The sequence below is a fragment of the Callorhinus ursinus genome, unplaced genomic scaffold (assembly GCF_003265705.2).
Source record: "Callorhinus ursinus isolate GAN/ISIS: 27379988/994484 unplaced genomic scaffold, GSC_fseal_2.0 scaffold2, whole genome shotgun sequence".
In the NCBI taxonomy this organism is placed as follows: Eukaryota; Metazoa; Chordata; class Mammalia; order Carnivora; family Otariidae; genus Callorhinus; species Callorhinus ursinus.
In genome coordinates, this window is record NW_027397064.1 from 94,793,931 (window position 1) to 94,817,884 (window position 23,954).

The 23,954-nt window shown below is 44.8% G+C and overlaps 1 protein-coding gene across 4 annotated transcripts in view; it reads left to right on the top strand.

The window, feature by feature from the left end:
- Window positions 1-23,954, top strand: part of LOC112812392 (uncharacterized) — a 105,735-nt gene that overhangs the window by 9,095 nt on the left and 72,686 nt on the right. For all 4 annotated transcript variants that reach the window (XM_073884832.1, XM_073884834.1, XM_073884870.1 and 1 more), the window contains exons 2-7: window positions 4,732-10,052; window positions 11,160-11,225; window positions 13,659-13,715; window positions 17,511-18,978; window positions 20,994-21,444; window positions 23,252-23,305. The gene's annotated coding sequence lies outside the window, so the exon portion shown is untranslated. The remainder of the gene's footprint in view (window positions 1-4,731; window positions 10,053-11,159; window positions 11,226-13,658; window positions 13,716-17,510; window positions 18,979-20,993; window positions 21,445-23,251; window positions 23,306-23,954) is intronic.

Sequence of the window (23,954 nt, forward strand, 5' to 3'; positions counted from 1 at the left end):
CAGGAAAAAATATTTTTCCCAAGGACATGCTGCAGCTGTAACCTGTCATAACAACTCCCTTCCAGTGTCTACTGCTTTCTCACTCAGAGGAACTTTGTTCTCTAAAATCAAACTATCAGAAATTTTGCTATTTGAAATGACATGGGTAAGAATGAAACATCCCACTTTTACATAATTTACTTTGATCCAGAGAAGTTGCCTCGGTTTCCAAACAAGGTGCAGAGCTTCAGATAAGGGGTTTTGGGACACAGCATTCCACATCTAAACTTTAGTTTCCAAGGATACGGGCCCCTCGTTCCACTTTGCAGTCCAGATCTGATGTCCAGCCCTGTTTTGCTCTGAGCATATCGCCATGCTAATTTATTTAAATTTTTGTTTAAATGCCTGACCCCAAATCTTATAATTTCCAACTTTCCTCCATGTGCTGTGTCCTTCATAGTAATGGGTCAGTAAACGACTTTGTCAGACTATTGATTTGCTCCTGAGGTCTCAGGCTGATGGGCTAGGACAGAAGTGCATTAAAAGTGCAAAGCATAGTAGGATACAGAAACTGCTTTTGACTGAGTGTTCAGGAGCACTTCAAGAAGGCAGTTGCCTTAATGATTTATTAGGTGTCACTCTTTAACAGTTTATTACAGATTTGAGACCACGTAAACTTTCTCCTTTTTGACAATTCCATTTTTTGATTTTTTTTCATTTTGACAATTCTCAATCTAGCATTAAATATATGTGTATGTGTAATGTATTTACATAAGATCTACATTACATACAGTCCTGTGTCGAGTTTTTTTCACTTTTATGATTTTATATGTAGATTACTTTACTTCCACAAAAGTAGCATCTCTTCTTGGACGGTGGAGTCTGGCTGCTTAAAATTTCACCTGAGTTTTTTTCAATGTCTTGCCTGGTGTGCATACAGTAGATGTTCAATAAATACTTTCCACATTGAATCAAGGAAGCTTTGTGTCTTAGCTATTTCTTTGATACTTTCCCTAAGTTTGAAACCAGCAGATTGTGGTATCTTCATCACAATTCCACCTCTACCTTATAATGTACAAATTACCCTTAGGCAATGAGGCACTGAGCAATTGAAGCTTTTTATAGCTCCGTTTGTCTGCAGTCACCTAAATGTCAATGGATAGATGTGTTTGTCATAATGTGCGGTAAGTGCAAATAGGCCCCCTGTTAGCAGTATCATTAGAGATAAAATAGATGCACAGGAACTCAAAGAGGTGATCAGCTGTCAGATTCCACTCTAAGGAAATAACAGAATGTCATTTGCAGTTGAAAATGTGCAGAAAGAAGTAAATGCACAATTCCTCACCTCAACCTGATTGTTTTTCAAACCTTTGCGTATTTACTCTTGTTCATCCACCACTTCAGTTGAAGAAGAGTGAACTAAACCATCAATTAAAAATAGCCCAGGAAAATCACTGAAGACACTAATAGATTGGAATGTAGCAGCATTGAAAGCACAGTCTCAATTTACTGAAGTGCCTTGACCCTGGGCCGTGCCCTTTATGTAGGGGACTGGTGAAGAAATGGAAATCTCTGCCTCTCAGAGCCTGGAAGGGGGTCTGTGTCATTGATCTACCGATACCGATACCTGTACCGCTAGCATTTCCCCCCATCTTTCTGCTGTACCCTTCTTGGTGGAGAGGCGCTCTCTCAGGGTGTCTCCTCCTCTGGTTGACAGATGATGTTGCTGTTTCAGGCTACACATCCAGACATAATCAAATCTAGCAGCAGAAGAGACTCTCTTCCTGGGTGGTCATTTAATTTTAAGAGAGGAAGATTTCCTGCAAGCTTCTCAGAAGAGCTCTCCTTATGTCTCAGTGATCAGAATTGCCATGTATGTCTGTCCTAAGTGGGATGGATTTCAATGACTGGCTTAGTGGGAGACCGAGTGGAGGAATGTGACTTACTGAAACAAACCTGGCAGTTTGGAAGGGGTGTATGTGCCCACGTGCTTGATTGTTAGATACATGTGCAACCATGTCTGATACACTCAGAGCAGAGCAGGTATGCAAGCCCAGTCTGTCTCAGCCCGAAGCCCGGGTTTGTCTCACTCCCCAAGCTCACATGTGGATGAGGGTTTCCTGCATGTGGCTCTTGTGAAAAACATGACTGGAACAAATCCCAGTTTTTGAGAGATTTGCACTTGTAATTATATTTGGGTTACATAAGTACTAAGATGTGTTCACTGGCTCTGAATGTTAGCCAAGTGGTGCGTGGAACAACTGTAGTCTTGAGGGTGCCCCCCCAGCAAGAGGACAGCAGCATGAAACAATTCAGACTGGTGTGTGTGTTTATAGTGTCCCTCTTGCGCTCTCCTTAGAAGTGCTGGCTACTGAGTTTGGGAAGGTAGACAGATTAAGGAATCCCTTGAATTTCAGGCTAAGGGATATAGACTTTTTTCCCTTCCTGCTCCAAGTAATATAGAGTCATTGAAGATTTTGGCCAGAGGAAGACATGATCCTGATTGTGATTTAGGGAGACTAAACTGTCAGAGTGGATAAGAATTGAGAGATTTATTAGAGGTTTTTACATTTGCAGGAGGTCTCTCAGTCCACTGAGTCTTGTGTGCTAGAAATGCCCATTTTTCCATTTTCTTCACGTTTAGTTTTCAGTTTCATTCTTCTGGGCTGATAGGAAATTCAGTATCAGCCATTCTTTGGCACTCCTGCCTTCCCAAGAATGCTCTGGAATCTGGAAAGATTACCAAATGCCCGGTAGGCCTGGGAAGGACCCCTGACCTTCATTCCATCATGGTCGCACCAACATCCATGAAGGCAGGTGGCCTCCTATGGCTTAGAGTGTGTGAAGCTTTGTGAATTCTGGGACCCTTGTAGCCCAAGGTCCAGGTTCCGTAAAGACACCAGACGGCAGTCTCTGGTGTTTCCTTCTCAGGGTGCTGCCATCAGTACTGCTGCCATCACTGTCCCCTAATCTCCGACCTCTTTTTAAACTTCGAATTCAGTGAAATTTATAGAACTTCTGTGTTGAGTTGGAAGCATTTGGATAAATGGAATACCCATATAACCACATCCCATTGAAGGTACAGGACATTTCTCTCACTCCAGAAAGTTCTTTCCTGCCCCTTTCCAAGCAGTCCTCCTCCTACCCTGAGGTAGCTACTCTTCGGAGTTCTATCCCCACAGATGAGTGTGCCTGTTCTAGAATTTCATATAAATAGAATCATCCTCCAGCTTCTTTCCCTCAACATTTTATCTGTGAGACTCATCATATTGTTGTGTATGACAAGTCATTCTTTTTTTGTTGCCTAGTATTTTTTTATTGTGGAATACTATTTCACTTTTTTTTTAAAAGTCTTTCCCTTCTCTCTTCCTCTTTCCATAAAAGCGTCTCCTCCTTCCCCTTGTTGCTCTCAAAGGCATTAAGTATGTTTTCTCCATTAAAAGCCAGAAAGGACTTTGCTAGAGGCAAGGATGTACAAAGTATTCCGTGTCTTCATGGAACAGAGGAGGGAAAGGCAACATGAAAACACACAAATTGATAGCTCAACAAATTAGCCTGCCCCACGGTCATCCCGGGAAGAGGTGATGAGGGCCTGAGTTAGAGTGGAACATGGAAACAGGGTAGAGAAAGCTGGTGCAGGGTGGCACCCATGGAGGTTGGTACCTCACCAGGCCTGGAAGGACAAGGCTGAGCAGTTTAGCCTGGGTGGTGCCTGACATGATCAGGTTGGGAGTAAGGATGAGTGTTGGTGCCAATAGCAGAACTAGCAGTAGACCAGGTCTAGGATGGAAGATGAGTTAGTTGGTACCTGTTGATTTTGAGGGGGGTATGGAAGGTAACACTGGAAATGCCCACTGGGTAGGTGAAAGTAGAGATCTCCAGCTCAGTAGCATCTTCAGAACTGAGGGTGAGGTCAAGAGTTATACACATAGGAGGCGAATGTTGAAATCATGAAAAAGGAAAGTTAAAGGAGATAAATAGGCAAGGACAGAGCTTTGAAGAATGCTATGCAGAGGGCTCAAGGAAGAGGAGTCAAAGGGGGAAGGAGGGGTGGCAACAGTCTCGGGATGAGAATAGCAGGGTAGAGAGTGTCTTGGGAACTAGGAGAGCAAAGGATAGGGAAGTAGCTGGCAGAAATGCTAAAGCTGCAGGGAGCTGACCCAGAAGAAGACAGAATGGCAGGTCATTAAATTTCCCAACTGGAAGCTCACTGCTGGCTTTTGAGGGATCAACTACAGAAGAGAAATGGGAGTTGAAGCAGGTTGCATGGAGCTGAGGAGTAAAAGAGGGTACCGAGACACAGCCAGTAACTAAATAGCTTTTTTCAAGAAATGTGCACTTAGAGGAGTAAAAGAAGGGCTCAGGGGTAGCAGGAGAATGGGAGGAAAGGCTGGAGGACAGGCAAGGTTTGTGTCCTTGGGAAGCATTGAGCAAATGGCCTGGGCAAAGGAGGCAGGAGAGAGTGGTTTTTTTTTTTTTTCCTTTATTATGTTAGTTAATCACCATACATTACATCGTTAGTTTTTGATGTAGTGATCTATGATTCATTGTTTGCGTATAACACCCAGTGCTCCATGCAGAGCGTGCCCTCTTTAATACCCATCACCAGGCTAACCCATGCCCCCACCCCCCTCCCCTCTAGAACCCTCAGTTTGTTTCTCAGAGTCCATAGTCTCTCATGGTTCCCCTCCCCCTCAGATTTCCCCCCTCATTTTTTTTTTTTTTTTTTAACATATAATGTATTTGTTTCAGAGGTACAGGTCTGTGGTTCAATGGGGAAGCTGGCTGCAAAGACGGAGCCGAGGAGCGGGCGCTCAGCTCGGGGTTGCCATATACTGTGATCTGGGGCACAGTCGGGCCACTGCTCTTCCAGCAGGGACCCAACAAGCAGCAGATCCAGGGAGACTCCCCTTCCTCCCCCTGGAGGAGCGGCGTGGGAGCGCATCGCAGGAATCTGCTGGGTTTGGAGACTCCAAACAGGGTCCTGTGCCAGAGATAGAAATGCTCGGTCACAGGCTGGGTGAGCAGGGGGTGCAGCCGGAAACTGGGGAGACGGGAGTGATTGACTGCTTTTCTCTGGGGGCGCAACGAGGAGAGAGTGTTTCTGATTCAGTTTTCCAGAAGAGTTGTAAGAGGCAGTGGGATGGAAAGGGCCAAGGAATGAGTGAATTAGAGGAGTCCGTCTTCTACTAAAGCAGTGGAGGAGGAGATGATGGGTCAGCCCTTCCTGGGTGAGGATGGAGCATTCCAGCTGCAGTTGCTTGTTGTCAGCATGACATGCTCCTTAAGAGATTTTTCTATTTACTCTGAATATAAACTCTGAAGTTTATAAAATGACCCCTTTAGGGTTCAGGAGGTTGGATTTCAAAGCAATGTATATAGGGGAGGCCTTTTCCAACTGCTCAGGCTAGATGGTAGAGATCACTCTCCCAGGAGACAATCGGTAATGTCTATCATATTGTGGCAGATGGCAGCAAGCCCTAGGTTAGGAACCCAACTACGATGTATTAGCAAGAGATACTGGCCACGTGTCCTTCGATCAGATTAATCAGGGACGGAACTACCGCATAAACAGGTGAGATTAGCATTGGCTGAGAGGCTGGCAAGGCAAACCTGGGACATACTCGACTTTGAATTCAGAAGCACTGCTTATTTGCATTCATTTTCAGAATTATATCTGCAGCACAAAAGGAGCTCCCAGAAGACTGGATGGGCTTCACAATGAATATGATGCTTGTGAGCATGCGGTTTGCTCAGGCTAGGATGATTCTGTAACTCCTTGAGTGCACGCCAGTGTACAGCAAGACAGAGACACTGTGGCTTTTTACTTGATCGCCAGGATCCTGGTTGTGTTCTGGAGGGTTGAAATTGCCAGAAATCTAGCTACCTCTTAAAAAGGATGTTATATTTTTTGAAACCTCTAGCAAGTATTCTCAGTATGGCTACTGTAAAAGGTCCAAATATACACAGGCTGAAACATATGCAAATATATTTATTGACCTTCTAGTTGGAGGACACTGGTCCAAGGCTGCCGCACTCATTCACGTTGTGGTGGCTTCTTCATCTGATATCACAGATTTATCACTGATCCCTCGAGAAATAAAGGGCACCTCCCACCTCCCTTCTCACACCTGTGGATCTTGAGATGTTTTGTCAGTTCCTTCTCTTACCATGGCCTAACCTCAAACTACTTATGGTTGATGCTATACATGGCAACATACAAAAGAATAAACATTGTGTGTAGGAGGCCATCTTTCTGGAAGATTCCTTTATTCAAGGACACTCGTTTTTCTAAATGTTTAGAAATCATTTCCTAAATTCTAACAATGCGCCCTGAGTGAGGGTAGTTCAGGAAGTGGAGGCCATAACCGTATGTTGCCTTCCAGCTCCCACCTTCCTTCTTCCCTCCCACCACCATCCTGGGCTTCTTGCATGTAAACTCGCTCTGCTTGGAGTTGGATGCGGCACAGCACTAATTCCCTGGAAGATGTGCTCTGGGCCTCTGGGAACACATACTCTATGACAGATGGCGGCAAACTAAACCAGCAATTGAAAAAGGACCTCTGTTAGAGGAGCCATTCCAGAGGGGGAGAGGCAGGGAAGACAAATCGCTGGAAAGTGGCCAGAACCATTTGGTGCTCGACATCAATCTGATCAATAAACACTTCCTGAACACCTAGATAGAAGAACCTATTCCAGATTCCATAGGCACACACAAAGATCAGAGAGGCCAACATTCTGTCCTGTGTTTAGGAAGACGGACAGCACACGGAGAGGTGCATGGACAATTCTAGGCTGGCAGAAGTCTGAAGAAAGGCTTATGTAAGGTTGAGCTGAAAATTATAGCCACCACACAATAATATGATAATGCATGTTGATGGCTATGTCCTGGATGATATGCAGACAGTGGGAGAAACAAAATTCTGGGGTTTTGGAAGGGATACCGGGCAGTGCCCTCAATTTAAAGATGAGGAAACTGAAGCCCCTTCTCCACGACTTGAAGTGGTTTCTTCAAGATCAAGGTCACTCAGTTGTTGGGAACCCTATGATTAACAGTACTACGACTAGGAGTACCAATAATAGTACTAGTGATAGTACTAACTGCTGTTATTGGCTAAGATTATAGAGCACTTATGTGTGCCAGCCACTATCCTAAGTGCTTTAAGTGTATTAACTAATTTAATACAGCAGGTTATGTTATTTTCACCCCTGAAATGGTATTCTCACACATGGGAAAACTGAGGCAGAAGAGTACCAGTACCTTGCCCAAAGTTCAGCCAGTAAGTGGTAGAACTGAGATGCACATGCCACAGTTGGGCTCCAGAGCTTGTGCTCTTAATTTCTCATGGCCCCTCAGGCCTCTGACTCCTGGTCCAGTGCTCCTTGTCCTTGGACTGGGCATTGTCAGTGAGGTGAGGTGGCACTGAATGAGGGAGTGACATGACAAAAGTGATATTTAAGATTACTGGTATGGCTTCAGTAGTCTACAGTCTACATACTGTAGACTAGAGAAGAAATGGAGAAGGAACAGCAGAGAGAGGAGTGTCTAAATATACTTGTGATGAGTGTTTGGACCACGGCAGGAATAGAGAAGATTACACTGGACAGGAATGGTTGGTTAGCAGTCATTCACTCTGTAGTATGAATCAGTCTGTCCTGTTGCTTATCCTTCTAGAAATCAGAACTCTATGACTGTAGAAGGAAGGAGTGGAGAGAGGGTACAGCAAAGGGAAAGGGCAAAGGAACAAGAGCAGAAATGGGACAGATACTCATGACTTCCCCATATTCCTCACAGAGGTCCTGATCTTTGGGGGGTGGTTCAGCGTACTTTAGGTAAATGTCCATTGCTCATTAAATGAGGTAAAGAAGGAAGAGAACAAAAAACAAAACAGAGAACAAGAAAGATGCCATCTCTTAGTGGGAAGGAGACCTTAGCTAGTGGGTAAAGATCACATTAAGAGCCCAGCATGGTTTTGCAGATTGGAGTCTCGCTCAGGGAAAGACCCATCTCACTGTCCTGGCAGACAGCCTTCAGCTGTGGAGAGCCTCCTTGTCCAAGGTCCTGGCCTTCCCCACGTGCCCCACATCCAATGACTGGCTGATGCAAGGGCATAAAGGCCAGGACAGAGGTTCAGCAAAGGGGGCCACGGTAGGCCGGGGAGAGGACCCCACAAAGGATCACTGGCTGTGCGAATATGTTCATGGAATGAGGTGTGACTAGATTTCTCAAGATAAAACTCTCATCAGTGAGTTTCTTTGATAAAGAGAAGCAAGAACTGTACTTTGAGAGGAAGAGAACAGACAGTGAATAGCTGTTTGAATTCATGGTAAACTGGACAGAGGAGGCCAGAAGACAGAGACTCTTCTGGATGCTTCTGATTGGTTCTAAGAATAACTGCCTGCGTGTGGAGTCCAGCATTTAAGGGGCTCAGCCCATATTTGAATGCAGAGCTCTCCTTCCGTCTCAGAGTAGCATTTCCATTGGCATGCTGCTGCATAGGCTCAAATGCAGGACGTGAGCAGTTTCCCAACTATCCACCAGATGGTACCTTCCTACCAGAAATTAGGTTTCAGGTTGTGGAACTCCACAGTGTTTTTCTACCCCGCAGACCGGCTGCAGAATCAGACTCCTGCCCTGGCTACTGTGAAAGGAAAGGAAGCTGATGAGAACACGTCTCAGGGTGGGAGCGCTGAAGGGCCGGGTGGGGGCGACTACAGTGTTTTTATTTTCACGAATATGGGACTGAAGCCGAAGCGTCCTTTTTGTGATGGGGAGAGCCACGTGCAGATATGTGGAATCGAGTCCTAGAGAAGTCTCCCAGGGAAGACAGGACTGTGAGTTCAGCTCCCGATAGGCCTGGTCGTAAAAGTCCTCGGTGCCGCCTTGGTGGTGGTCCTGCAGAGTCGGCTCCGCGCTGCTGAGTGCTCTGAAATGTAGCCAGTTGTCCCATAAAAGAAAGCCTCTGTTGGAGACGCTTGCTCATTGTTGAACAGTTTGGGTTCTGAGGCCTGAGCAGCAGCCTCCCCGGGGTGCTTAGTGTCCTTGGAATGGGAAGGCAACTGGTCTTTACTGCAGGGTGACAACCGTGTCCAGGTTTGTCTGGTACTTTGCTCCTCCTGGCACCGGGGTGGTTGGTCATCCTGCCTGCCTGGAACAGTACACACCAGGGACTGGGCTAGACCTTCACACACACGCAGTGAGCTGGGGGATTTGGGGCGGCGCAATAATATTTTCAAATTATGAATCATTTCGTCGCTGTTGTTTTCCTACCAGATTCCTGTGTCCCCTTTCGCCAGCGAGACTTAACGTCAGGGAAGGCAACATTCTGGAGGAAAGGGGTCTTCTCTTGGTTTCTGAGTTTCAGAAGTTTAGGCCGTAGCTGATAGATTTGGGAGAAGATGTGGTAAATAAATGCAATTTCCTCAGGTTGGGGAGAGAGGAGAGAGTGGCTGGGGTGATGAGAGATCAGGCCTCTGAGCAGGGAGACACGTTGACTCTCATCTGCTTTCTGCCAACTGCCCTGGCAAGGATGGGTATGTGCGCTCTCAGGGTGAGGGCCCTGAGCCCCCTTGGCTGGGGGTGGGGAGCAGAGGAGGGGTGTACAGACCTCAGAGAGGAGAGGATTGTGTTCTCACCCTGGAGCAAAGGGCCAGAGAGCTCCCGGGGCCTCGGAGAGGCGCAGAGACAGCAGGGGAAATCTGTAGTCTTGCAGGTACCTCTCAGAGAGTGGACTGCAGCATAGTGCCCCTCCAGACTTGTGTCCACCTGGGGCTTCACCACACGGCCGGATTTGGTAAAGATATCGTCAAGTTAAGATGACGTCATCCTGGATTCGGGTGGGCCCTGATGCGATGCTTTAATGTCCTTATAAGAAAAGGGAAATGTGGACCCAGAGCTGCACACACAGAGGGAAGGTGCCCTGTGAAGATGGTAGCGGGGCCTAGGAACGCCCAGGACTGCCAGGAGTGACAAAGAGGCCAGGAAGGATCCTGTCCCAGAGCCTTTGGAAGGAGCCCGGCCCTGCTGACACCTCGATTTCAGACTTCCAGCCTCCACAACTGTGGGAGGATAAGTAAGTGTCTTGTTATTTTAAGCCAGCCAGGTTGTAGTGCTTTGTTCTGGCAGCCCTGGCCAACGATCCTGACAGGAGTGAGGATGATGGAGAGGCACTTAGCATGGTCACAGCTGACGAGCAGGGAGGTGGGCAGGCCAGCACAGAGACCAGCACTGAGCACCGGATGGGCCCACTGTGGCATGGGACACCTACAGTGGGAGCCCGGACTATGGGCAGTGACATCTCCGATGTCAGGAAGAACGAGACCTAACACAGAAAGTGCATAAGAAAAGTAACGATTACTATTAAACTTGTTTTATTGCTTGGGTTTGTGGGCTAAGATTTGCTGCTCCAGGAGCTGAGGCTTAGGGCGTCGACCAGCTTAGGGCGTCGACCGAGCAGTCCACTGTGACAGTGGGATTCAGGCCTGCCTCTGCTGGCTTGCCAAGCCCTCCTGTCCTTCGTTATCATCTCCGGTCTTCCCTGCTACCTGCCTGACATTATGGCCAAATGGGACTGGGCCCTGTACTCCAAGCACAAGCCTGTACTTCCTACGCCAGCCCTCAGATCAGCTGTACCTTCTCTGTGTCCTGTCTACATCCTCCCTGTTATGCCAGGCCTGGCACAGGAGGGCTTTCCGAGTCTCCCAAACACATGGTCATCTCCTTTTCGACTCTGACAATTGTTTTGGAGTATTTTTGGTGGCAGCCCCCACTGTGTCTCATGCTGCTTTGTATCCCCCCATAACACTAGCATGGGGTATAATCATTGCCAAAATTGCTACTGTATTCCACAACGCACTGTGGACCGTACGTCTTGGTTTGTGACTAAAGCAGGCCCTTTATGAGTTGGGGCATGGCCTCTTGCCTGGGCTGCACTGGTTCAACGGGCAGAAGACTCTGTCATCAGGACTGAAATATAAGCACTTACGGGTGTGATTTATGATTTTCCAAAAAGGTGAAGGAAGAATAAACATTTGGGGCCACTATGTCTGAGGAACTGGTCCACATGCATTGGGGGCGGCTCTTGTGGCCTCCCTAATAAAGCAGAGTAGGATCTGTAAGTCCCTTGGCCTGATTTTATCACCTCACTGACTGCCTTTCACTCTCGTATCTTCCTCTGCAGATGCCTGAAGTCCCCTGAACTGGCCACACACATCTGCATTCTGGAATCAGAGATAAGACATGAGAGGCAAGATTTCTGGAAGGGAAAGGGAGCGATTTACATTCTCACCGAGGTCTGAGTGGCTGCTAGCAGATTCTTTCCCAAGAACAGGTTTCAACTTGGAGGAGGAGGTTGGGCAGGGAGAGAGCAGGGGTACCCTGAGCTGGCTCGCTGGCCAGGGTAGGGGTGAGCAGGAAAAAAGGAGCAATGGGTGGCAGAAACAGGGCCTGAGGACCCAAAGGTGAAGTTCATCTACTTCCTTTTTTTTTTTTTTTGTTATGGGCCCTGTCTGATTCTGACATTCAACACTAAGGAATCTCCCAACTGTTGATTTCACAAACCTAAAAAACCATTTACTGAAAGCATTCTGGAACACCGGAAAGGTTGCCACTATTATTTGGTTAAATAAGGATGTAAAAAATAAACAAAACAAAAACCCTATCACATAAAAGAAAGGATGTTTTAACGGTAAAAAATTGGGAAAGAAAATCTCAGAATAAAGGACAGTCCTTTTAAATTGGATGAATATAGCTTTAAAGGAATAGAAAAAATGACTATCTCCCTCTTCTGTGGGTCCAGGAAAATGTTGGCAGAGACCAGTATCCCAGTAACCAACTGGTTTATAAGAATCACATCCACCCTGATTCTGAAGGCCCCACCAGTTTATAGTTCATGACACTATGCTGCCCCCTGGTGGCCAAAAGGAGTTGCTGTAGCGGCTAAAGCGGGGCGGGGGTCTCAAAATACACTTAGGGCCTCCTCCCAGCAATTACTTGTATGTTCATTTAACACCCACCATGTGCCAAGCGGGGGCCATGTGGGGTGAGGACACATGGAAATGAGAGAACCAGGCCCTCGCTCTCAAGGAGCTTTCCTGTAACACTGATGTGCCAAACAAAAGTTGACAACAATGTTTGGCTTTGGATGTTGAAATGTCGGCTCCCCAGCACCATCCCCCTGCTTGCCAGAGGCTGCATCATGGAACCCAGTCAGCCCCTCAGCGTCAGAGCAGGCCTGTCACTAGGGTCCAGGTGGCCACCTAGAGCTTTATCTCCAGCCCTGCCCCGAAGCCAGGGCCCGCATGCGCTGATGAAGCTGGAAGGTGGCGGGTCCCCCACAGGGCGTTTCTGCTCTCAGCTAGCTCTTCAGCAGTCTCACTCCTACCTATTAGGCCACCCCTGGGGCAGGCAAGCCTACATTTTCCATGAAGTCCTTCCATGCCTACTCCAAACCCACGAGGACCTCTATGACCTCAAGATTCCTCTCTACCATCGTTTCCTCTTAGTTTTATTTTTCAAGTAGACAAAAAAGTCCCTAATGGTTGAGGCTCTGTTTTAACAGTTTTCTAGCCATCTCCCCTTCCCAGAGTACATCCTGAAGCTCTCAGTTTTCTCCTTTAATATGCAGAGAAGCTCCCTACCTCCTTTCACATATTAGGGCTACACTTACGCCTCATCAAAATATTTTTGTATCAAAAATGGGAAATCGTTAAGTCAGTTTAGGCTAAGTTGTTTGGCTGTGACAGACAATCCCCAAACCTCTACAGCTTAAAATAACAAAGGTTTATTTCTTCTTAATGCTACATGGCCCGTGTGGATCATTTGGGGATAAGGTTGCCAGAATTAGCAAGGAAAAATACAGGACACCCTCAAATAATTAGTAATTTTTTTTTGGAGTAAGTATGTCCCCCAAAACGCACACTAACAATTATTATCATTTTCTGAACTTCAAATTTAACTGGAAATCCTATAATTTATCTGGCAATGCTACTTGGGGGCTCTGCTGCTTGTCCCCATTCTGGACCCAGGCTAACAGTGCCTCTGCTATTTAACATCACAGAAAGAAAGGGGATGTGGCCATTTGCACACTGGCTCTTGAAGTTTTCTTCTGGAATATATAGCATTTCCAATCATACCTTTTTTTTGTTTTGTTTTGTTTTGTTTTGGTCAAAGTGGGTCATTTGGTCATTCCTAACCTCAAAGGGGTTCTGCCATGTGCTCAGAATGGGAGAACACCGGGCTATTTGTGAAAAGCCCAAATCTCTGCCCCAGTTATATATTCTGGTAACAGCTGCTAAGAAAATACTACTTTCTCCATCTTATTACAATAAATTATATCAAGTGTAATCTTTATTCTTGTGATTTCTAGCTAATGGCTTACTATTGATTTCTAGTAGCAGAGAAAGCTTTCCTTACCCATTTAAATACATGGAGACAACTAAACGCTCCCTTTCAACTTTTTTTCTCTGCATTAAAGACCTCCCCATGCCTCCCGTATTTTCTTTGGTGTAGTTTCCAACCCTTTACCATCTGGTCACTGTCTACTTGGTTATATCTGACTGCGAAGTGAATGCGATGGGAGAAAAACAAAACAAAACAAGAAAAGGTGGTTTCTTGTAGGGATAAGCCAAAGATGACGTTTTGTGTAACCCTTTGTTTTTGTTCCCTGTATGGCCTACAGAAGATCAGCAGTTTTTCAACCCTCAGCAACAACAGAATCACCCAGAGAAACAAATAGGTGAGGTACAGGCTTCTCCACCAGGGATTCTGATTCAGTTGGCCTGGCCTAGGCCTGGGTGTCTGGACTTTGTAGCAGTTTTGTTCCACTTATCTATAGCTACATAACAGACCAACCCCAAATGGAGGAGCTTAAGTCAAAAGTATTCATTTTATTATTATCTTTCCTTGTCCTTGGGGCTGACTAGAATCAAACATATAAGAAACCAACTAACATTTTAAGAGAATTGTGTGGGCAAAAACGCTACCAGCTTGGAGTAAAAGAGACTGCACCCATTTGATACTTAAAACAAACTTTGCCAACCCCCCAACATTTTATAGGTTGGGAGTGGGCTGAGAGCTCTGCTTAACCCCAAAGAGACCATATTCCTTTTTAGATATAGCAAAGGAGGGTAGTGAAAAAGGAAGGACCTCTCAGTGGACAGAGCCAAGGACCATGGAGAACAGTGGACTGGGGAGTTTCTCTGGGGGGAAAAGAATCCGTGGGAGCTAATCAAAGAATGTGCCCCTCCCCTCCCTTAGGACAAGGGGCTGCTTGTAATGTCTGCTTGGAGGGACTGGAGGGACTGTTTATACTCCCACGCTGCCACCTCCAAGTGGGAGTGTTTATTGTGTTCCTGCCCCTAATTGCATATTGAGTTTGTCTGTGGGAGCAAGTGACTTACTTAACTTCTGAAGCGTCCCCACCTAAAGGAGGCACATCCAAACTTGCTAGAGAGCTGCTTGTGCCTTATGCATGGATCCTGGACTTTGAGTTCAGAATGGTACCTGGAGGGGAGTTTGACATTGTCTCTCTCAGGGAGGGTAAGTGTCCGCTTACGTGTGCAGGGAAAGGAACTGCATGTATGGTGTACAGCATACAGATGGTGGTGGATTATGTTCTTATTCACCAAATATTGTGGTACCCTTCTCTGCAGGGCCTCTCCCTGTGGTGGGAGGGCTTTACATCCTGATCCTTTGGTATTCAGTGTGACCATTTGATTTGCTTTGACCAATGACATGTGTGTGTTAGAGGTGACAGGAGCCGCTTCTGAGCAGAAGGATTAAGAACCCCGGTGTTCACTTTTCCCTCTGCTATGACAACTGGCGATATTCTAGATAGAAGCTGCTTTTCCAGCCTTGGTCCTGGAGTAAGGATGTTGCGGAAGAGACCCACAGCTAACCCACAAAGAATGCAGCATATAAAAAAATTAAAATTCTGTTGTTGTGAGACCCTGCATGCTAATACTAATGAAGAGGGGTTGGGCACCCTGACAACTCTGAGCAGCCTTGGGTCTCTCTTGCATGATGACTACCAACTGCAGAAGAACACAGCCTTTTGGCTGCCCAGTTTTACTGTCCTCTCTGAGGAAGACTGAGTCCCTTCACATTTCAGCATGCCTGCCATCAACAGTAGGTTTTGGAGAGCATCCTGGGAAGTGCCAGCCTCTAGAGAACCTCCTGTTGACCGCATTCATCTCTGTGGAGCAGAGACTGTGGGAAGACCTTGGTATTCTAGGTTCTGAGCTAATAGAAGCTGGCTGGACACAGCCAGATATTTCAAGACGGTGGCAAGTCAGAGGGTCCTTCCGTTCTTACCTGCTGGGGATTTCTGTTGCCTTGGTGACATCTTAGTCTTGGCATTCTCATTACATGATGAAGACATTGGTGGTGACAATGGGAGGGATGGGAAGATGAAAGAGGTGGTACCCGTAGCTGGTTCTAGGCAGCAGAACTGAGGCTCAGGTATTGAGGTGAATTAAAGATGCTTGTCCCCTGAAATCGGGATCAGCCTCAATCATCCAACAGAACCAGTACACCAATAGAATGTGGCTAAAGCAATAGTGTATGCCTTCCAAAGCTAGGTCAGGAGAAGCCTCGCAGCTCCTGCCTCGGGCTCTTAGAATGCTACCTCAAGACTCCAACTTACTGTGTAAGAAGTTTGGCTATCCTGGGGTCACCATGTTGGCATAGTTGTATTCAGGTGCTCCAGCTGACAGTCCAGCTGAGCCCAGACTTCCAGCCAGTCCTGCCAAGGTCCCCAAAATATGAGTGAAACTGTCTCAGGCCCTTTAGTCCAGTCAACTCACCATCGAAATACCACAGACTGACCTCAGTTAATGCTGATATGCTAATAACTGGCCTGCTAAATATGCTAAATTTGGCCTGAATTCCAGACCCATAAAATTATGAGATATAATAAAATGGTGTTTCTTAAGACAGGAAAATAATGGAACAGATACACATGCACTGACTACTCACACCTTGGTGCCTGGTTTTCCTTTTCTCTTAATATGGATCCTTCATGTTGCATGCCTGGATGCTCTAACTAGATTTCACGAGTTCGGAGGCATGATTAGCCTGGGATCTCCACCTTCAACAGGGATTATCCAGATGAACTCGTCATCTAAACAGGGTTTGCGTTACCCTGAGGGCCCAACTTTGTTCTCAGCTTAAGTCTAACAAGTAATCAATCTAGTGTTTGGTGAGTACCTCCATGGGGAGGGAACTATACTGGATGGTAATGTATGAGGTCTTGCTACAGAAGGTAAAACTGCTCACTGTGGTTTAACACTCACATGCTTAATTAATTTTGTTTCTTACAGCTACCTTGTGAGGTAGGCATTATTTTATTATATGAACAAGTAAATTGAGGTCAGGCTGCAGAAATAGTAAGTGCCAGAGATGAGTTTTGAACATCTAGCAGGCTTATCCACCAAACAGGCTACCATGGATGTTAAAGCCTTATGAGACCATGGGATGTTAAAGCCTTCATTTTATAAATGAGAAGATTGAGGACCAGGAATAGGGCATAGTATCACTGCTGCATTCTATCACTAATCACGAATTCTTTGGCCAGTACAACTCCATCCTGGCCTTAAATGGTTTCTAGAGTGCAGGCCAAAACCATGTTGAGTGAGTGTCTTTAGAACTATTGCTTTAGGGAGGGAGGTAGAGGGAGGTAGAGGAGATGTTGGCACTGCCCTTTCTTGTATGTTCCCAGAGAATGCAAGCCTTTGGTTATCCTCCTGTTTAGCTTCTGGCCGAGAAGTGGGGGCTATAACTTGGCCAATGAACAGTTCATGGGCCCAAAGCGTTGTATTGGTTTTATGGGCTTTTCTTTGGAGAAAGCATCCTCCATGAAACCATCCATCCCTGTGGTTTGGGATCAGTCACAGAGAGAGTTCCATTTTTGCTTCAGAGCATGGAGAAACAGAAATAAGTCAGTGGGGCTGTTCATGAATCGGAAGTTACTCAAAAGACCGTTCCTGGCTTGTCCTGGATCTCTTGGTCTGCTGGAATGGCAAGATCCAAGCCAGTACCCATCAGCCACAGTGGGAACTGTGAGGAGGCTTGTGCAGAACATGAAGTATTTACAAATGGAACAGGGACCCTGTGTGACCCTGGAGAAGTCCAGATGGAGTGAGTAACTCTAAGTTGAAGTCTCTCTGGAGGTTAAGTATTTATGAAGCACTTTGCACCCACAAGGTGAATGTCAATCATTTATCATCCAAACTCACAATATCACGGTAACATGTAAGTTTTTGTATTATGGCTGATGACCCAAACTTGAACTACTGCCTATGAGACAGGGGATATTTTCACGCACTTGGGAAATGTTTTTAATGCCATTGTGAAGCAAGATCAGGAACTTTTGAACTAAATACCTGAATCTTGATCCAGACCCATCATTACCATGCAAGCCTATAATTCTCTCCTGTGGCACTTCGGTGCTGGCTCTCCTGTTGTCGGGCAGCAGTGAAAGGTGAATTCTTTGATATGAATCCCTGACAACTCTTTCCTCTTTATTCCACAGCGTTGTGATTTGCCTTTTGTGCAGCCCTTTTGTTCTGAGATGACTAGATGACATATTGGGATGTTGATGATTTTGAATATGTGTATGGCTGAGAAGATCACACCAATTAATTTTCATCCAGAATTCAAGGTGAAAACTCTTTGGATTGTGGCAGTTGAAGCTGTTTGAAAAACTAGGGACTGATTGTTTTTTTGTGAAATCTCCAAGAAGCCTCCAGGAAGGCATAGCTATATCTTAGTTCTCATTCAACTGTTCATATGACCCCACTCACGAAAGGCCTTCTCTACTTAATCTATCTTAATCTCTCCAATTGTTTAAAACCCTATTCTACTTTTTGGCTAGAATTATTGACCATAGGATCTAAAAGGATTTTTATAGGTCATTTGGTCAAACCCTCTCGTTTTACCAATGAGAAAACCAAGATTCTAAGAGGAAGACTAGAATCCAGGCATTCCAAGTCTTCCTTCCATACCCTGTTTCAGAATCCTGTGGTGTTTGATGTTGTTAAATGTTTTTCCCATAGCTATACAGAATGATTTTTCACCTTGGATTTTTCTACATTCCCCAACATGCACTGCACAGGACTCATCCACAGCCAGTCAACAGTTGACTGTTAATGACCACCTGCAGTGCTGTGCTGAGAAGAACTCAATCAGATCTGCTCACGGCTGGCCCTCTCTCAATGGTCAAGTTTCTCCCCAAAAGTGACCTCTGCAGAGAGGACTTTAGCCACCCTAACTAAAGTGACATCCCTCCCCCATCCTCTCAGTCATACTCTATAACCTTTCCTTGCTCAACTGTATTTCTAGCACCTCTCTTTATCTGAAATGATCAATCTTTCTTGTGCATTGCCTCTTCTCCTACTGGAATGTGAACTCCAAGAGGGCAAGGACTTTGTTTCTCTCATCCACTACAATGTCTCTGTGCTTTTTAGGGTGCAGATGTGTAGGAAAAACTCAGTAAATATTGGTGGAATTGATGGCCAAACGCTGTATTGATTAGTGGTGTCTGCCATAGTCAATGGATAGACAAGTCATGATGTTAGTGCCAGGCTTTTGTCATGTCATCATAGGGTTGGGTCATTGGACAACCAATCCTGGATGACAAACTGGCTTCTTCCTGACATGCAGCTTGATTTGGCTTGACTAGTCATTAGGTACTTTGGAAATAGGAATTTCCTTTAATCACCAATTAAGAATTTAAAAGGAGAAGGGCACATTTTCTGCTGTTATCTCCTTCCCTCAAAAGTATTATAGTGTCTTATTGATCACAGAACTTCTATGATATTATGCAATTCTTCCCACAGCAAATATTTATTCATTGACCACTTGTGTTTTTTCAGTGCCATTTTAAAGGGATTTTTGACTTTCCTATTAATCTAGAATAGCTGCACCACGGTACATGGTACACAGTGCACATTGGTGTGACCAGTGAAGTTTCAAGTGTACAAAGCCATGAGCAAGTTCAGGTGACTATCCAAATTAAACTGTTTTAAAGTAAGGTGAGCAGCATCCATTACCTTAGCCCTGAATATTGGCTGTTCTCATCCATCCTTTCTTGGAAGTCAATATTTGAAATAGGCTAGTGTAAAGCAGGAGAGGCTTGGGGAAAAACAAACAAACAAACAAACAAACAAAAACCAAAGAGAGATTTAGTGTTTATATATAAAGTTACAAATTCATCTTGATTTTTTTTATCTCTTTTTAAAGAATTGTGGTATATATGGAAACATTTGTAGTAGGTAGAGGTTTTTGGAAATTGGCTCATTTTTAACCCAATCGATACTGTTATTTCATGTCAAAAGCAAGATATGTTTCAGTGCCCTGGTAAATCTGATCTGATTTAATATTCCCTAGGACTCTGGAGTTGTATACCATCTCTACTCTCCTAAATTTGATGGTGTCAATATGACCTGACATTTAATTATTTGCATAGCCTATTTAAAATTAAAATAGCAACAGGCACTCAGTTCTTTTCAAGTTTTAATACACTCTCCCTTTAAAAATATATTTTTCATAAATTACACTGCTGTCTGGCAGGCCATCACATTCTTCAGTTCCTGTAATAAAAGGGGAATGGTGCTATGTGAGTGTGAAATGTGAAACGTGGAGAAGAACACCGTGGTTAAACAAGAGCGGACACTGATCAAGTCCATTAATCAAAGTGCCTTTTAAATCTCTGCAAGTTGAGTACTGTAGCATCCAGGGATTTGATTAAAGAGGAAATATAAAATGGCAGAAGAGGTCCAGTAGCCACCTGGGCAGGTCACATCTCAGAGCCCCTGATAAAAGGATGTTGCTTCCGGTGGGGTTTGTTTTCCCAGGGTCATTTTTTTGGAGTTTATTTGCTAAGGAAGGGTGGGTTTATTTGCTGAGGAAATGTGAGTTTATTTGCTAAGAAAAGCTCCAGTGTTTCCTTCTCTTGGGTATTGGAAAATCACCAAGTCCATATTACAGAAGCTTGCAAATCTCTTCAGGCCAGTATCTCATGTCTTTCCATCTTTGGATTACCCTGATTCTCCTGATTTCCATGTATCATTATTCCCTCAATTCCAATGTCCCATATCCATGACCACAAGGATTCCCAAGCACTTTTTTTTTGCAAGCACTTTTGAAGCATATTTTAACCCTAGAGGCAATGTCTATTTTCATTGGTGCCACCTGGTTATTCTTTGATTTGTTCTTCATCTTGTTAATCAACTCATTCAAAAATATTGAACAGTTATAGCTAAGCTCAAAAATACAAGTGTGAAGAATGGTAAGAAGACTCCAGAGCTCTTCTCTAAGTGCTTACATCATGGAGGAGAGAGAGGTCCACAAAATATGGCGAGGTCTGGCTACCCCAGAGGCTATACGAGGTACAACAGGGGCAAGTAGAAAGGAACTCTGAACTCTCTGGGAGCGGTGTCAGGGAGTGCTCCCCTGGAAGTTCTCAGGTGGGAGAGGAGCTGGGAGTCTGGGAACGGGAGATCCAGTGAGAGTGAATGCATGTGCAAGGATTAGAGGTGACGTTGGAAACCTGGCTTGCTCGGGAATAGCAAATTTGGCAAAAGTGAGTGAGAATGAGGTGTGGAGGTGTGGGCAGGCAAGCAGGAGCCAGGTCATAAAGGATCCCTGTTCCAGGGGATAATGGGAAGCCATCCCAGGGTTTTCAATGGGTGAAGTGTGTTAGATTTACATGTTGGAAAGACCATTCCTGGGGCAACATGGACAGTAGTTGGGAGTCAGAAGAGATTTGAGTGAAGGAGGAAACTAGGAGTTAAGCTTTAATCTGGATGAGAAATGGCTGGAGCAGGAGGGAAGAGGAATGGGAAAAGGAAATTTGGGACATGTTCTAGAAACCTGCAGGACCAGTTTGAGTTAAGACATCTGGTGAGAAGGAAGACTTCAACTCAGTCCAAGGCTGCTTTTACTCTGCTCATAAAACCTCAAGTAGGCAGATGATATGCCATTTGTGACCTACTATTGACTCTCTTGCTTCTAGAGGGGTCCTGTATTTTGGAGGTTTTGGCGGTCCACTTCAGTGAGATGTCCACCAGGACAGGGAGGCCAAGGGCTGTGGGTTCCGTGGCCTGGCCACATCAGAACCTAAACCTCTGTGATAGTTCCACACAAGGCAAGTCGCACCTGTCATGCTAAGCTCTGGATTCTGAGTCCTGAGATTCTGGATTGAGCAATTTCCCCTTTTCTCTGCCAGTGCTTCAGGGCCTGAACACCTCTTACGTACTCTGTGTCTTTCTATGGGCAGGAGCTGCCAAGGCTTCTGATAGAAAATGAGTGCTTAGCCATTATGGGCGAAAAGAAGAGTCTAGGCCATCTGCTGCTCGTCTGTCTTCCAGCACAGGTAAATGGGTGGATGGTCGTGCCATGCATCTCCCACAGTGGTGAATATTGTGAAGAAGCAGAATTGGAGAAGGATGAACACTTCAGGGCCTGTGAGTTTGAACTGTTTGTGGGACTTAGGGGAGATTAGGTCTGGAACTGGAGTTTGAAGCTTTTGGGACATATTTGAGATTTAAAAAAAATGGGATGAAAACCATCAATGTGTATGGCATCAGGACAGAGCCCTGGAAAACTTTTGTGTGTAATTAGGAAAAGAGGAGTGTTATGGATTGAGTGTTGTACCCCACCCCTTCCCCATTCATATGTTGAAGGCCTAACTCACAAAGTGATGGTATTTGAAGATGGAGCCTTCAGGAGGTAATTTGTGTCATATAAGGTCCTACAGGGGAGGCCTTCAAGATGGCATTAGTGGCCTTATAAGTAGAGGAAGAGAGAGATCTCCTTCCCTGCTTGCATGCTCTGAGGAACGTCCATGTGAAGAGAGGGGGTAGGTGCCATCTGCAAGCCAGCCAGAGAGCTCTCACCGGGAACTGAATCAGCCAGCGCCCTGAGTTTGAACTTTTAGCCTCCAGAACTGTGAGGAATAAAGGTCGGCTGTTTAAGCCACCCAGTCTGTGGTATTTGATTATGGCAGCTCAGGGTGACCGAGATAGGAGCCCCTGGGAAAGAAAGGGAGGACTGACAGGATGCTAGAGGGAGAGCATGGGGAGGGCTTTGTGGGGTGAGCATCAGGCAAGGAAAAAAAAGAGCTGGGAAACCTCTGAACTGGAGGTGTCTGGTGGACTCTGTCAGGCTATTTTGGGCTTGATGGTTGGTGTTGTCCATGTGTGTGTGGTATATGGCGCTTTTGGGTAGAATAAACCTATTAAGAAACACTATAAAGAGTGTTTCTTACTTGATTGTGCCCATTCTGATCATCAACAAATTTTAATTTTACAGATTTTTTTTTTCATATTGCAGTGGTAACAACTATTTATTATAAGAAAAAAGAATTTAGGATAAAGAAAAAACATAAAGAAACTTGTATAAAATTATTATCTAAAAAAACTTCTTTAAAATCTCAGTTTAGAGTATTCCCTTCCTTTGTCCCTTACTCTGTCTTTCTTAAATTTATATTGTATAATATTGTATGAATACAATGGGATCATATTGCTTTGTAACCTGACTTTTTCAACCTGATGAACCCATTCTATGCCAATAAATATTTATCCATGGAATAATTTTGTAAATGGCTACAATCAATCTCCTATTGTTGGATATTTATTTATTTTAAAAAAATTTTAAATTTTAAGTAGGTTCCACAGCCAACATGGGATTGAACTCATAACCTCAAAATCAAGAGTCACATGCTCTACCCACTGAGCTAGCCAGGTGCCTCCTATTGCTGGACATTTAGATTGCTATTATTAATGTTGGTGTAATGACTATCCTTACAGTCAAAAATTATTGTACATTCTTAATTATTTCCTGTGGTTAACTTCCTTAAAGTAGAATTGTAGGGCCAAAAAGTATTCAAATTTTTAAGAAATCACAGCAGAGTCCAGCTGTTTGGGTCCTGTATGTATGAAATATTGAGAGAATTTCTTTAAGTCAGAATTCATTGACAGTGACTAATCCATCACCATTTTATTGTATAGTTTACTTTGTATATTTATATAACTTGAAAACTAAAATACTTATAGTGAATTCTGGTGACAAAGTTTAGTTCTTTCACACTGAGTAAGTGGCTAGAACCCTTGACCAGTGGGACCAAGAGAACAGTCCCTCTTTTAGACTATTTTGGATATTCTTCTGCTTATTGCATATTGCGCGTATCTGTGTGAAATTCTTAATAATTATGTACTTGTCCAAAGTTCTGCTTTAAGGTGCTGACTTTATTGTAACTCATTCTTTTTTAAGATGTTACTGCTTGCTAGTCACCTGTTTTTCTACTGATGAGAAATGGTGTATGAGGTATGTCCTCTGACTTTCTAGTTTAAAAGTTCTGTGTTCTCTGAGGTGCTGAGTAGTTCTAGGAGCCATGGTGGTCGAGGGGAATTTAAGTTTGTTCTGTTGGGAAGAGTTTCCTTCTGGGTGGTAGTCAGAGCTGAAAATAGATCTTTCATTGAGCTGTACTGCAGTGATTTCTCACGTAGGGCTCAGCGCATGACTGTAGAGCCGCTTCACTCCTTCATGCAGCGAACACTAATCAAGGCACCATTTGATGACAGTTGTGAGCAAGACAGACAACACCTCTGTCCATGTAGGCTTCCATTCTTGATGGGAATTCAGACAGAGAGCAAATAAAAAATAAGATAATATCACATAATTTTAAATGTCATGGTGGCAGCAGAAGAGATTGATACAATAAGTGTAGCTGGGGTAATGGTGGTAGGAATGCATCACTGGGTTGGGTGAAGAGGTGATGTTTGAGCTGAGAATTGAATAATGAGAAGGGCCAGCCTCAGGAAGATCTGAGGGAAGAGTGCTTAGTGGAGAACATAAGTGCAAAACTCTCCCTCAGCACCGAGTTGGTATGTTGGAGCCACAGAAAGAAGGTAAGGGTGTCTGGGGCAGAGTGAGTGCACAGTGGGTGGTCAGAGATGAGGTGAGGGGCAGGTAG